The sequence below is a fragment of the Chrysemys picta genome, chromosome 1, assembly GCF_011386835.1.
Source record: "Chrysemys picta bellii isolate R12L10 chromosome 1, ASM1138683v2, whole genome shotgun sequence".
Taxonomy (NCBI): domain Eukaryota; kingdom Metazoa; phylum Chordata; order Testudines; family Emydidae; genus Chrysemys; species Chrysemys picta.
In genome coordinates, this window is record NC_088791.1 from 2161326 (window position 1) to 2174576 (window position 13251).

Here is a 13251-nt window from a genome sequence, read left to right on the forward strand (position 1 = left end):
GCTAAACCAATGGATTCCTTGAAAGGAGCTGTACTGTGGGGGTCCCTACCTCTGGTACCCCTGAACAGGGCTCATGTTTGTGGATTTGCCAGGAGGCCAGTTCGATTTGAAAGCTGAAATCTCACACACTCGGTTTGGCAGTTTGGTGACTATTCTAGCTTCTATTTGAATGGGATTGAAGCAGGAGATCCCCTTTCCCTGGAGCAGAGGCCTGGGGCCAGCACAATAAGGGGACGCTCTGAGAGAGGCTGTCTAAGGCTGGGGGCAGAGAACACCCCGTCAGTCAGGGTCAGAGATAAATGTAACCGGGAAGAGGAGAAGGGATGTTCCCAGGGTCACACAGGATCCCTCCAGCAGAGCTGGGACTGGAACCCAGGACTCCTGGCTCAGTCTTTTTTGGTTTGTATTCCTGCTCTGCAAGATGAGCAGGTGCATTGCAGGCAGGTTAGACAGGTCCTGCTCTGGAAGCGCTGAGATGAGGACAGGAGGGATGAGCACCGAGGGTGGGGCAGAGGGGAGCGGGATGAACGGGCCATGTCTCAGGGGGAAGTGATGTTCCGTGTTTTTACCAGAGGGCCAGAGCCCTCAATTCTTGTTCAGTCCCTTTCTTCCTGCTCAGGAACTGGTTCTGGGGTGCTGAGGGTGGAGCCAGGCGATACATGGACTGTCCATGCCAGAGTCAGGAACACGAGAAAGGAGACACACACTGAGCTGAATGCTCAAGGGTAAGTTTATTATCACGTCACTGTGCTGAGATTGCTGAGAAGAGCAGAGCGTGGGTGCGACAGGGAGAGAAGGGGGCAGAGCAGAGCGGGAGTGACACAGCGTAACACAGAGATGCTTTGCAGAAGGGACTTTGCAGCTGGGGACTCAGGATCTGGTCTCCCAGGGGAGCCAGAGAGACTCGATTCACTCACAGCCCAGGTCCAGGGACCCCCAGGTCCAGGTGAGCTGCCTCACCTAGGGTTTGTGCTTACAAATGAAAGACAATCTCTCTTCACAGGGATAATCGTGCCATTTCTGAAAACCTAGAAAGAAAAACAGAAATGACCCATGGGGTGGGGCAGGCTGGGACGTTCCTGCCATACAGTGACCCCTCCCCTGCCCCGTTCCGTGCCCCTCGGAGAAGATCCCAGCTCCTGTGCACAGCCCTGAGGAAGAGGAGGGTGGGATGGAGCCCTGAGCACCCCAGATTGGGGCAGCCCCATCCTGCAAAGAGAGGCCAAGGCTCTGTGTAAAAAGGGAGACACCTGGTCCATGTGCTACTGCTCCTACCTCCCCCACCCCACGTGCCCCCCACCCCAGCCAGAGGGCAGAGGAGAGAGCGAGAGCCCTGCCCCGGGACTGGGGGCACCCGCTCAGGAACTGGGCTGCTGCCTCCCTCCCTGCTGAGTGAGCTGCCCCACAGCCAGGCCCCCTCCATGCCCTGCCCGCCTGGGTCTGGCTACACCCATGGGAACATCTGTCCCATGCAGGGCTCAGCCACCATGCAGAGGGGATGTGTCCCTGCCCCAGGAGCCAGTGTTATCGGCCTGCTGTGCTCGGAGCTGCACGTTCCTCCCTCAGACCCCATTACCCCTCTGCTCTGGGGGTGTCTGTGCCTGTGCCCGGGAGCTGCCCCGGCAATAGTATTCCTGCTTAGTCAGCCCAGACAGCGCCCAGGGAAGGACAGTCCTGAGGCTGGTCTGGGTGGGCTCTGCCCCTCAGCAGCACCCCAGGCCCAGCAGGGAGCTCCGCGGGGGGTATAGGCCGGTCTCAGTGGCCTGTTCCCTTGGGTGCGGGTTTCTGCTGCTGTTTGACTTTATCCCATCCAGTCCCTGGAGCTCTGGCTGTGCCCCTCTGCTGGTACCAGGCCTGATGTACAGTGAGCCTGTAACTGAACATAGTATGATGACACATGTGAACCAGGGTTTGAGTTAAGGTTCTAGGGGCAGCTTTAGTCTGGTCCTTCCTTGACTTTGTGACCTTCATGTCCCTTTAATGTAGATTTTTGGGTATAATTTATGAATAGTTTACGAAAGTAAGAAATAATTAATGATTTAGTCAAAGGTGAATTGATTATTAATAGGACTGTTGATTAGTCACAGTTAACTCATGTGATTAACTCAAAAAAATTAATCGCAATAAAAAAATCTATGGTGATTAATTGCACTGTTAAACAATAGCATTCCAATTAAAATGTATTAAATATTTTTGATGTTCTTCTACATTTTCAAATATATCAATGCAAATTACAACACATACTACAAAGCATAGAGTGCTCACTTTATGGTATTCTATTATTGTTTAACAGCGTGATTAAACATCATTAATTTTTTTAATCGCTTGACAGCCCTAATAATTTATGTTTTAGTTAAAGGTTAATCGATTATTGCAGAGCCCAGTGGGTCAACTGGCTGCTTGTCACCGTCTAACACAGCGAGCTCAGGGCTGGACCAGTGACAAATGGAATTAGTCTGAGAGCCCCGGCCCTGCCCCTCGCTCCCCACACCCACTGGCACTGCAGGCCCCACACAGACACAGCCCCCAGTGATTGGGGCTGGGCAGGGAATTTGTTGTGTTTTTTGCCCCTTTCCTGTTCGACGACTATCTGCAAACTGACCCCTCGTTATCCACCAACGCTGGCTAGTCACTGCCTGGGCCATTCAGAACTTCTTCCCCTCCCCGCTGGCGCTGAGAGCACCTGGTCACGTACACCAACTCCTGCGGGGTCTGCTCCTGGCTGCAGTTTTTGCTAAAGATTCCCTGAGGAGACTGCGCAGCACTTTCACAAGCAGCTGGTGTGTGTGCAAATGCCTGTGAGTAACACGACCCCTCAAGGGGCCCAAATGCAGCATTGTGTGGATCAGTGTTTACACAGTTCAACCTGCTCAACACCGTGGTGCAGTGGAGTAGGGGTGCGACAGCGACTCAGAGCCATCACTCTTTAACAGCTCAGCAGAGTCCCCCTCTGGAGCCAGGTGTGTGTGTGTGTGTGTGCATATGTCTCTCCTGCCTGTCACTGGAGCAGACATATGACCTGACCCAGGGGAGCTGGTACGTAGGATTTTACCAGGTGAGACAAGGGGGTCTCTCCTGACTGTCCTCCCAGCATGGGGCAGGGAAGAGAGAGGCGCAAGGATCTACACTTCAGGATGCGCTGGGGCCAGCCCAGATCAGTATCTCAGGACCTGTGTGGTCAGAGCGCTGCCATGGTGGCAGGTCCATGGGGTTCTGACTCACCTGCTTACCTGAATCAGGAGATGACCCTGCGCAGTGCTCGTTTGCTTTCAAATTATTGGGTTGCCCTTTCTCCCAAGCTGTGAAACTGAGCATGGAATTATCTGTCCATCTCCAGCCTTGATCCTGCAGAGACAAAGGAGAGCAGAGCCCCTGTAAAACCCAAGGTTACACAGCTAGAGACATGCCCCGGAGCCGAGGGGACATGGGCAGGGCACGGACAGAGGCTGCCCAGTGACACTGGAGACACTGATCATTGCTATGAAATGTCAGCGCTGACAACCAGGGCTACATTTACTGGCAACTCAAGTTACACCAGGACCTGCCCAAGCCCTCGAAAGCATGAAAACAGCAAGTGAAGGGAGAGTCTCCAGCACCCCCTGTCCCTGCCACCCCCCCATGACTGAGGGGAGCGCACCCCGACCTGCCCTCAGGTTCCCCGTCCATCTCCAGCCCAGCCCGACAGGCAGCACCTGCAGCGTCATCCCATGCGCTGTCCCGCAGCCCCACGCTGCTGCCCCCGTTCTCTCTCGTGTGCACAGACCCACGCGACGACGCTCCCAAACCCCATCCACAGGGGAGTTACTCTGCTCCCCGCTGCAGAGATCACGGCGGTAGGTCTGGGGGACGGGGGCGCTGGATGAAGCTGGGTTCACACTGTCGGGGATCAGGGACTGCAGCAGAATGAGTCACCTGGCAACCCAACCAGCGCAGCCAGCCGGCTGCAGGCCACCCGACTGACTGCACCCCCTGCCTGGGCAGGAAGGGCAGCTGGCCGGCTCTTAGCCCAGCAGCTCTCTGGCTGCTCAGTGTGGTCATGCCACGGCCGCGATCCTCCCTGTGCTGCTGCTCCTCGCCGGGCTCCTGTCCTGCTCCAGCCCTGCTCCTCCTCCTGCTCCTGCTGGTTTCCCAGCCTTGCTCCTGCTCAGTCCTGGCCGCCTCGGCTCGCTCCTGGTCCCGGCTTCCTTACCCTGCCCCTGGGCTCTGGCTCTGACCCTTAATGTGCCGCCTGAGTCCCCTCCTGGCTCTGACCCTCGGCTTGGTTATTAATTCCTGACTCCGGCTCTGACCCTTGTATTGGATGCGCTTCCTGCTCCTGCTCCGACCATTAGCCTGACCACCCACAGCCCCACCTCTACCGTGTGTTCCCTTGGGCTGTTTGCTGGGGAGGGAAGCAGACGCCGTATGCGCCTGGAGTGGGCTGCCAGCACCTCAGCCAATGGGAAGGAGCCGGGAATGTTGGCGACAATCCCCTTGTTCTGTCCGTGCGTTCAGGGATTCGGGTGGGTCCTGATCCCCCCTTCCCTGTCCCTGAAGGGAGTTCTGGGTTATTAATTCCCCAGGGTTTTGTACGGCGCCGTGTCTCTCGTTGGAGAGCTCCTCGGTGGGCGGGTGCAGGGGGAGCTGCCGAGGGGCAGAGGCTGACGCTGCCCCAGGCTCAGTTGACCCCCGAGGGGTGAAAGGCTGCGACATGGCCCAGGAGGTCTCTGTCTCTGGCATTTCATCATGGTGAGACGTGAGGAGGCCAAGAGCTGTCGGCTGGAGGGAGCCTCCTGCAGGAGTCTGCGCCGTCACTGTCCCTCGAAACACCAGCCTCTCCCGCACTCTGGGTCCAGACAGGAGCGGCTGCAGCAGGGTGCGTCTGTGCTGCCCAGTAGTGCTGCCCACAAAGCTCCCCCGTCTCCCATTGGTACCACCGGCGGCATTGCTCTCTGTCTGCCGGCCGGCCAGCAGGGCCAGCAGCACCCATTACGTGCAACCAGCCCAGAGCTCTCAGAAATGTTCCATTCAGCCTCGGCAGCTGGGTGCGTGGATTGAAATGAAGATTTGTCCTTGTGCAAGTCCCACGTCACAGACACGACCACACACAGTATCCCCACCGACGTCGTGCCCCTGAGTCCATGGGGGAGCAGCAGCAGCTGAGCAGGGCCCCAGGGAGAGACACTAATGGAGTTCGTCCTGGAAACCAGCCTCTTTGCTGGACTAGAAGAGAAGAATGAGGGGGGATTTGATAGCAGCCTTCAACTACCTGAAGGGGGGTTCCAAAGAGGATGGAGCTCGGCTGTTCTCAGTGGTGGCAGATGACAGAACAAGGAGCAATGGTCTCAAGTTGCGGTGGGGGAAGTCCAGGTTGGATATCAGGAAAAACTATTTCACTAGGAGGGTGGTGAAACACTGGAATGCGTTACCTAGGGAGGTGGTGGAGTCTCCTTCCTTGGAGGTTTTTAAGGCCCGGCTTGACAAAGCCCTGGCTGGGATGATTTAGCTGGGAATTGGTCCTGCTTTGAGCAGGGGGTTGGACTAGATGACCTCTTGAGGTCCCTTCCAACTCTGATATTCTATGATTCTATGATTCTATGATTCTAGAGACGGGACTGGAGAACCCCACCCCCACCCACATGGCACTGCCCTGCAGAGCCCGACTGGCGACTGGACTGGCCCAGGGGCCAAACAAGAGCCGCGGTTGCTCACTTTGAGCTGTAAGTGATTAAGCCTCTGTAGCTAGGGGGGATCTGCAACCTCCCCTTTCCCGCCAGCCCCAGTCACTGCCCTTCCCTGAACCTGTGTTGGGTGGGTATCGGGACCCACTGGGGCTCCCCCTACAGGCCTGGAGCTGAAGCGCTTCTGGCCAGGTGACCCCCCACCTCACTAAGCCCACCCTGAGAATGAATACACACAGAGCAACAGCACTCCCAGTGCTCTGTGCCCTCGCATTGGTCTCTCTGCCCGTGGGGCTGCCCCTTTCCCCAAGCCCTCGTCTAGACGTCTCGTCTGTGTGGGGCGGGGCTGACTCTCGTGCTGGGCGTGTACGGTGTGAGCACAATGGGCAGGTGTGCTGGGTCCCTGAGCACTAGTGTAACGAACGTGAATATTAATAACAGCAGTTTATACTCTGCACCGGGCGCTGGGGATCAACCCTGTGACTGAAAAAACAGGCGGTTACAGCCCTTTTTCACCCCTTTCTCATGGAAATCCTGCTCTGGTGGCACCCCCGCCCCAAACAACCTCACTGAGCAGAGACACAGAAGCCAGGGGGAGAAGCTGCCAGAGGCAGAGCGGGCACCGGGCACTCACCTCCGTAGGGTCTGAGAGTCCGATCCAGACAGCACGGTTCTTTTTGTGGTACTCCTTGATGTAATGGGCCAGCATTTTATTTTCTCCAGGACTCTGAATGGAGATGAGATGGGCCCCGTGCCTCTGGTGCTGGCAATGAGCCTGGGACAAGAAAAAACAAAGCTAGTTACACCCTCACCCCCAGTGCAGGGAGCAGCAGGAGTGAGTCCAGCACTGTTCTGGAGCCCTGCCTCCCCCGGGCAGCAAGGGCTATGAGGGGCCAGGACCAGGGCTGGCTCTGGCTTTTTTGCCACCCCAAGCAAAAAAAAAACCTGCTGGGCCGCCAGAGCGGTGAAGGGGAAAAACAAACAAACAAACCTGCTGGGCGGCCTGAGCAGCGAAGGAAAAAAAACAAACCCTGCAGACATGCCCCGGGCAGCAGAGTGTGCGCCCCGTGTAGTGGGGGGAGGGGGAGACAGAAGGGGGGCAGCCAGGGGTTCCTTTAGCTGGGAGGGCTCCACACCGCTCCGGTCAGTGGGGAGTAGGGTTACCATCCGTCCATATTTCCCCGGACATGTCCGGCTTTTGCATCTCTAAATAGCCGTCCAGGAGGAATTGGTAACAAGGTTAAAATGTCCGGGAGGGTTTTCTCCCTTGCCTCCCTCCCTCCCTTTCATGCAGAGTGCGGCTGCTGATTGGGCAGCTAGGCCGATTGAACCGCTCCCATTGGCGTCCAGCAGCCCGAGCCCTCCCCTGCTTCCCCCTCCCTCTGTCTGCAGCCCTATGTAACACACAAACCGACCCACCGTGCAGCGTGTTTTGCAAACATGTGGAGCCAGAATGGTAAGGGGAGTCTCGGGGGGGGGGGGGCAGTCAGGGAGCGGGGGAGTGTTGGATGGGTCCCCGGCCTCCACCTGCCACCCCCCTCCGTGCTTCCCCTCCTGTGGGCCTCCTCCTCCCTGCCTGCCTCTCCCTTGCCTGCTTGTACTGCCAGAGCCAGCAGCAACTGCTGTCTGCTGCCCCCAGGTCCTAGCATCCCCCATCCACTAATGGGAAGACAGGCTGCCCTTACCCTGCCCTTCCACCCTAGCCCTGAACCTCTCCGACGCCCCAAACCCCTCATCCCCAGCCCCAGCCAGAGCCCTCATCCCCCCGCACTCTAATCCTCTGCCCCAGCCTTGAGCCACCTCCTGCACCATGAACCCCTCATCCTCAGACCAACAGCCCTCACCCCTGCATCCCCTCCTATCCCCAAACTCCCTCCCAAACCCCCTTCCCACACCCTCCTCCTGCCTTCAAACTTCCTCCCAAAGCCTGCACCCCCTCCCTTTGCACCGCCTCCCACCCCCAAACTCCATCCCAGAGCCTGCACCCCTCACCCCCTCCTGCACAAATGCTATTGTGGACACAGCTGTATCTTTATAAAAGTGCTTTACGGCAATATAGCTTATTCCCCGCCTTGTACTGGGATATACTGGTACAAAGCACTTTCACACTGATATGGCTGTGTCCATACTAGGGGGATTGTACCGCTTTAACTGTACTAGTGGAGCTCAAGCAGTACAACTTCCTAGTGTAGACAAGCCGCTGCTCACCAGCACTCATGCACCGTGTGGCAAATTCCCGGCACGTCTCGCGCTTTCTCTTCTTGGGGTGGGGGGGTTCAGGGCACCATTTCTTGCCCCTGAACTGGGATATTAACTGCCCCACTAGTGTTTTAGAGGAGGGGAGTGGAGAGGGAGGGACCCGGGCCCACCTTCTACTCCGGGTCCCAGCCCAGGGGCCCTAGGGATAACGGTAAACCACTTGAACTAGCGGTTCCTTGCCCTGGGCTACTTCCCTCTTCTGCCCTTCAGCTTGTGGGGGCTTCCTGCCCTCCCTCTGCACAAGCCAGGTGTCCCTTTACCTAAGGTCTTGGTCTTCTTAGCCCACTGCAGCACTTCTCCAAACTTTCTTCTGCTTCCCTCCAAACTGCTCTCCGCTCCAACACCAACCCACTCTGCTTCAACTCCAATCCTGTCTGATTGAAGCGGGGGGGTTTATCAGGTGACTGGCTTCAGGTGCTCTAATTGGCTTCAGGTGCTTTAATTAATCTATAGCAAACTTTCTTCCCTCTACAGGGAATAAGGCTCCCTTCTAACCCTCTCCTGCTGCCCTCTGGCCATGCTGTATCCCAACCTTTATATTGAATTAAAACAAAACAGTAAGGCTCTTGTTCAGAGGGAAGAGAGATTGCTTCTCCACAGGAAAAATGGCACTCTGATACTTGGCCCTCAGATACTGTGGTGATGGGCACCAACTGAAAAACCTAGATAAATAGCTCCCGTATTCCATGTAGATTAATGAATGTGAGTGCCGAGGTGTCATGGGGTTGCTGGTCCCTTTAAAGGGAATCTGGGCCCAGGTTACGTTTGGGAAGCTAATCTAAAAGGAAGGAGCCCATGTAGGCAGTTGATTGTCTGTCGAGCACCTGGCCCTGAGCAAGGGCCATCAGGACTCAGTGGCAAGGCGGTGCTCTTGGGGATAGGAGCTCTCTGTTGCTGCAAAGAAGGAGAGCTACAGCCTGTCAAACTCTCTCGACTGTCAGGTAAAATGATGGAATAGAAAGGGGACAGCTTTAGCCCCCAGCTGAGCCAATCAGCATTGAGACACTGAGGGCAGGAACCTGAGGGTTCTAACCAGTGAGTCAAATCATCAGAAGATCTGAGCATTAAATGAACATGTCATGGGTGGATTAGCTTTGGCTGTCATGCTAGTATTTAGATGCATCATTTATAAGCACAATCATCAGAAATTTATTCACTTCAAAACACTTCATATAACCTACTGAGCTGCATTCACTATAGTTTGTTTCTGTTGCTTTTGGGAGTTGAACGGCACTCTTCATCTTCTCCTTATTTGTGGTTTAAATTAAAAGGTCAGACAGCCCAAGTTTTAAAAAGCTGTAATCCTGACTGCTGTAGCCCATTGGTCATCTCACTCTGAAACTGTATTTTGGAATGATTAATTCCCTACAGATTTAATGATCATTTTTCAGCTACAACCACTATTCATTCATTTTCTACCCTTAGGGGAATTATGCGCCAAAATAATTAAAAATTCTGCACCCAAAAATTAAAAATTCTGCACACAATATTTTAAAATTCTGCATATTTTATTTTTCCATATAACACAATATAATCACACCAGTTTCAATTATTTTGTAAATTTATTTCAAAATACCTGTCAGCAAGTATGTTAGTAACAATACAGACAACAAAAAAGATTAGGAAATGATTTTTGACAAATAAATTCCTTATTAGGCATATTAATTCAGAACTCTGAGTAATAGTTCATTTAAACTACAATACAGAACCATATTTCCTGCACCCCTCAGAAGTAGTACAAAGGCTGGGGGGAGTCAGGGTTAATGGAGGGGGGGCTGAGGGAGAGGGAAGTAACTGCAGGAAAAGAGCCTGGGTGTGAACTGGAAGGGTTGTTGGGTATGGGTTGGAACAGTATGGAACAGGTTTTTTTGGAGGGCGGGGAGGGATTGTTAGGGAGCATCCCCCATGCAGACCTTGGCTGACCCCTAGCCCCTCCCATTCAGTCAGGCACAGCTGCCCCATCCCTATGTGTCCCTGCACCCCATGTGTCCTTGCAACCCCTGTCCACATGAGTCCCTCCACCCCCACTCAGACACCCACTCCTCCATCTCCATATGTCCCTGCACCCCCTTCCCCTGTCCACATGTGTCTCTGTGCCCCCGCTCAGCCATGCCCTTTCCCCATGTAGCTCTGAACCCCTTCCCCCTCTGTCCATGTGTCCTTTCACCCTCACAGCCAGCCCCCTCCCATCATCTCCATGTGTCCCTGAATCCCCTGCCCCATGTGTCTCTGTGCCCCCACTCAGCCATCCCCTCCCCCCTGTGGCCCTGTGCCTCTACTCCCATTCAGCCCCTTTCCCAATCTGTCCTACCCCAGTAGCCCTTATGAGCCCCTGTCTGACCCCCCCAGCAGCCCCATGCTGTCTGTCTCCCCATATCCCCTGTCTCCTGACCTGGACTGACAGCCACTGTGAAGAAAGCAGCCTCTTTCTCTTCCCTGTCCTGTCTGGGGCTTGCCAGGAGTGGCTGCTGTGTTCTAGCACCACAGCACCCGCTGGTGGGAAAAAGGCAGAACTGCATCAACTTTTCAGCAGAAGCTATTTTCTGCAAAAAAAAAAATAAAAAATATGAGCGGCACATGAAATATGGGTGCGTGCGGTGGCTCAAAATTCCCCCAGGAGTAATTTTCTCTGGAGATGCCTTGGTTCACCTTCAGCCTATCAGGTACTCATGTAAGATCCCTGTTCAAAGAGGCATATATCAGTGAAATTCTGCTGCAGGCTTTTCACCTACTCATTGGAAGCAGGGAACTAATTCCCCATTTTCAAACAAAGAAAGTCACAATTTTTAAATCTTCCTTGAGTTTAGCTGTGGTTATAGAACCATACAGGGCATAAATTGTGATCATGATATGTGAAGCTTTCATCTGAGCTTGAAGTAGCATCTGTCCACTATAATGTCTCGGAAATCTTGATTGATGAAGGATCTAGACCTCTTTTTAATTACCGTACTTGGCAAAGGTTAATATTTTTGATCGGGAAAGAGATCTAGGTATAATTCCTGCAGCTAATGCAGAAAAGATTGTAGTATTCAGACTTGTGCTTGCCTACAACTTTCAACATTAGAGAAAACATAGATTTTAGAACCTGAGAGATTTACTATTTTTATGAGAAATATGGAAGCGTTTTACTGCTCTTTTTATGTATAAATAGAAGGCATGTTGGCTGTGTCTATTTGGGACTGAAAGGAATTCACATGCATTCAATTATTTAATAAATTCCCACTTCCAAAAACAAAAGGAAAGAAATTTTTCCAAGTTGGTAATTATAATCTGATTTGTATTTTTCTAAGTGGCCAAATTCATTGTTGAATCATCTCCGCTAAAGTCAGTGGAATTGTGTCCGTCATTAGTTCAGCCACATTTCTCTGACAAAGTGAAGTTTAAACTGTGGTGTATGTTTCACATTATATTGAGAACAAAGATGTCTGAAAATTCTGGTTTTGCTATCTGGACTCCTGCCAGCTAAATGAACCATATTTTATTTACCAGTTCACCAAGTCTTCTATCATCTGCTAATATCACCATCAACAATTTTAGATTTTCTTGAAAATCATTGATGTTGATATTGAGTAGCACTGGTCTGAGAACTGATCCCTTGTTGGGACCTTCTCTCCAGCAACACCCCTGCTGGGTGATATTTGCCTTTTTGAGATCTATCCATTAGCCAGTTCTTAGTTTATTTAATATGGGCTACACTGATTATGTGAAGTGCAGATTTTAATCAACAGTCCAGAGGCACTAAGACGATGTCTTACAGAGTCTAAACATATCATGTCAGCACAGTTACCTTGCCTATGACCAAAATCAGGCTAATTGACCTCTAGTTACCCAGGTCATCCCATCTACTCTTTTTAAATACTGACACAACATTTGCTTTTTTCCAGTCCTGAAACTTCCCTGGTGTTCCATGATTACTTGGAATCAACATTATTTCTTCAGACAGGTCACTTCTTGTAATACTCTTGGTGCAAGTTCCCCAGTTCTGCTGAATTAAAAATGTTTCTTTTCATTAGTTGCTGTTTAAATCCTCTCCAGCTAGCAGTGGAATAGCAGGTATGTCATTATCACTGTAAAAGTTGAGTACATCTTCCTGCTTCTCTCCAAATTCAGAACAGCAACAGTTGTTGAAGATTTCTGCATTTCTGAATCCAGACTGACAGCTTGATGGCCCTCTGCAGCGTTAGACCTGTCCCCTAGGGGTGAGAGCAGGGTTTGGCTGATACATTCAGAGAGCATCCCAGGTTATGGTGTTGTTCAGCTCTGAGCTGAGCTGAGTACACGGGGCCGCAGGCAGGCACTGGAAACACACATTAGTCGGTGTCGCTTGTCATGGACCGAGGAAGTCTAGTGCCCAGAGAACCCCCGAAGGGGATGGGGGGAGCGGAAGAAGAGGGGGTTGGGGTTTTACTTTCAGTTAGTTTGTGTTTGTTACTTTCCTGTCCCTTAAGGCACCATCCATGGCCTGGGTACTGGCCTTCACCGGCGCTGCTGAGAGCTGGAGAGAGGGGCTCTATGCCAGCAAGAGCTCACCTCCAGCCTTCCTGGCCTTGGGGTGACACCTCCTGCTCCTGGCTCTGGGCTGAGCTGAGAGCAGTTCCAGTCACCCAGCAATGCCCTGAGTGGGCAGGGCAGCGCCAGCGGTTTCAGCTCTCCACTCCTGCACATCTCTCTGTCGCTCTGGGGCTTGGCGGGGGCTGACCCCGGTGGCGGCTCTGGCAGGAAGGTCTGGAGAACAAATGACTAAGGAGGGGCCAGGTGGGGTTGCTAAATGTGGGTGCTGGAGGCTGAGAGATGCTTCTGAACTGGGGCTCGAGGAGGGGGTCAGAGGGCTCTGGACTCACCAGATGGACTTGGCTGTAACTGTCCATGGTAACTAAGGACTTTCTACGCTGTGTTCCAGACATCTAATAAACCCTCCTGCTGTTACCCCACTGGCTGAGAGTCACACAGGAGTGAGGAACCTGGGGGTGCATGGCTCCCTTTGCATGTGCAACTCACCTCAGGTGTCCAGTCCAGGTGGACTTGCTGCAGGGAGCTTGCGGCATGAAGCAGGAGTGCTAAAGGTGGCAAGGATTGCTCCCAGAAGTTGGGGAAGCCAAGGGACTTACTCCCGTGAGAGAGTGTGACCCTAAGGGGGCTGTTTGACAATGCGGTTCTGGCGGAACCCAACTGAGAGTGCCAACTCAGGACAAATTGCTCAAACAGGGCAGTTACAGCCCAAGGCTGGGTTTTTTTCCACCTCTAAGGCACCAAACCAGCCAGACTAGGAGGACTTCGGTCTCACCCCACTGGCTAACCACAAGTCTTACAAGCAATCTCCTTAGACACTCCA

At 53.1% G+C, this 13251-nt stretch overlaps 1 long non-coding RNA gene across 1 annotated transcript; it reads right to left on the reverse strand.

Annotated features, from left to right (window-relative positions):
- Positions 1 to 699: 699 nt before the first annotated feature.
- On the reverse strand, positions 700 to 6990 carry LOC135972658 (uncharacterized). The gene is made up of 3 exons (XR_010589136.1): positions 6295 to 6990; positions 3231 to 3345; positions 700 to 1028 (listed from the first exon to the last, which is right to left on the reverse strand). It is a non-coding gene; the product is annotated as an uncharacterized LOC135972658 (long non-coding RNA).
- Positions 6991 to 13251: the final 6261 nt, after the last annotated feature.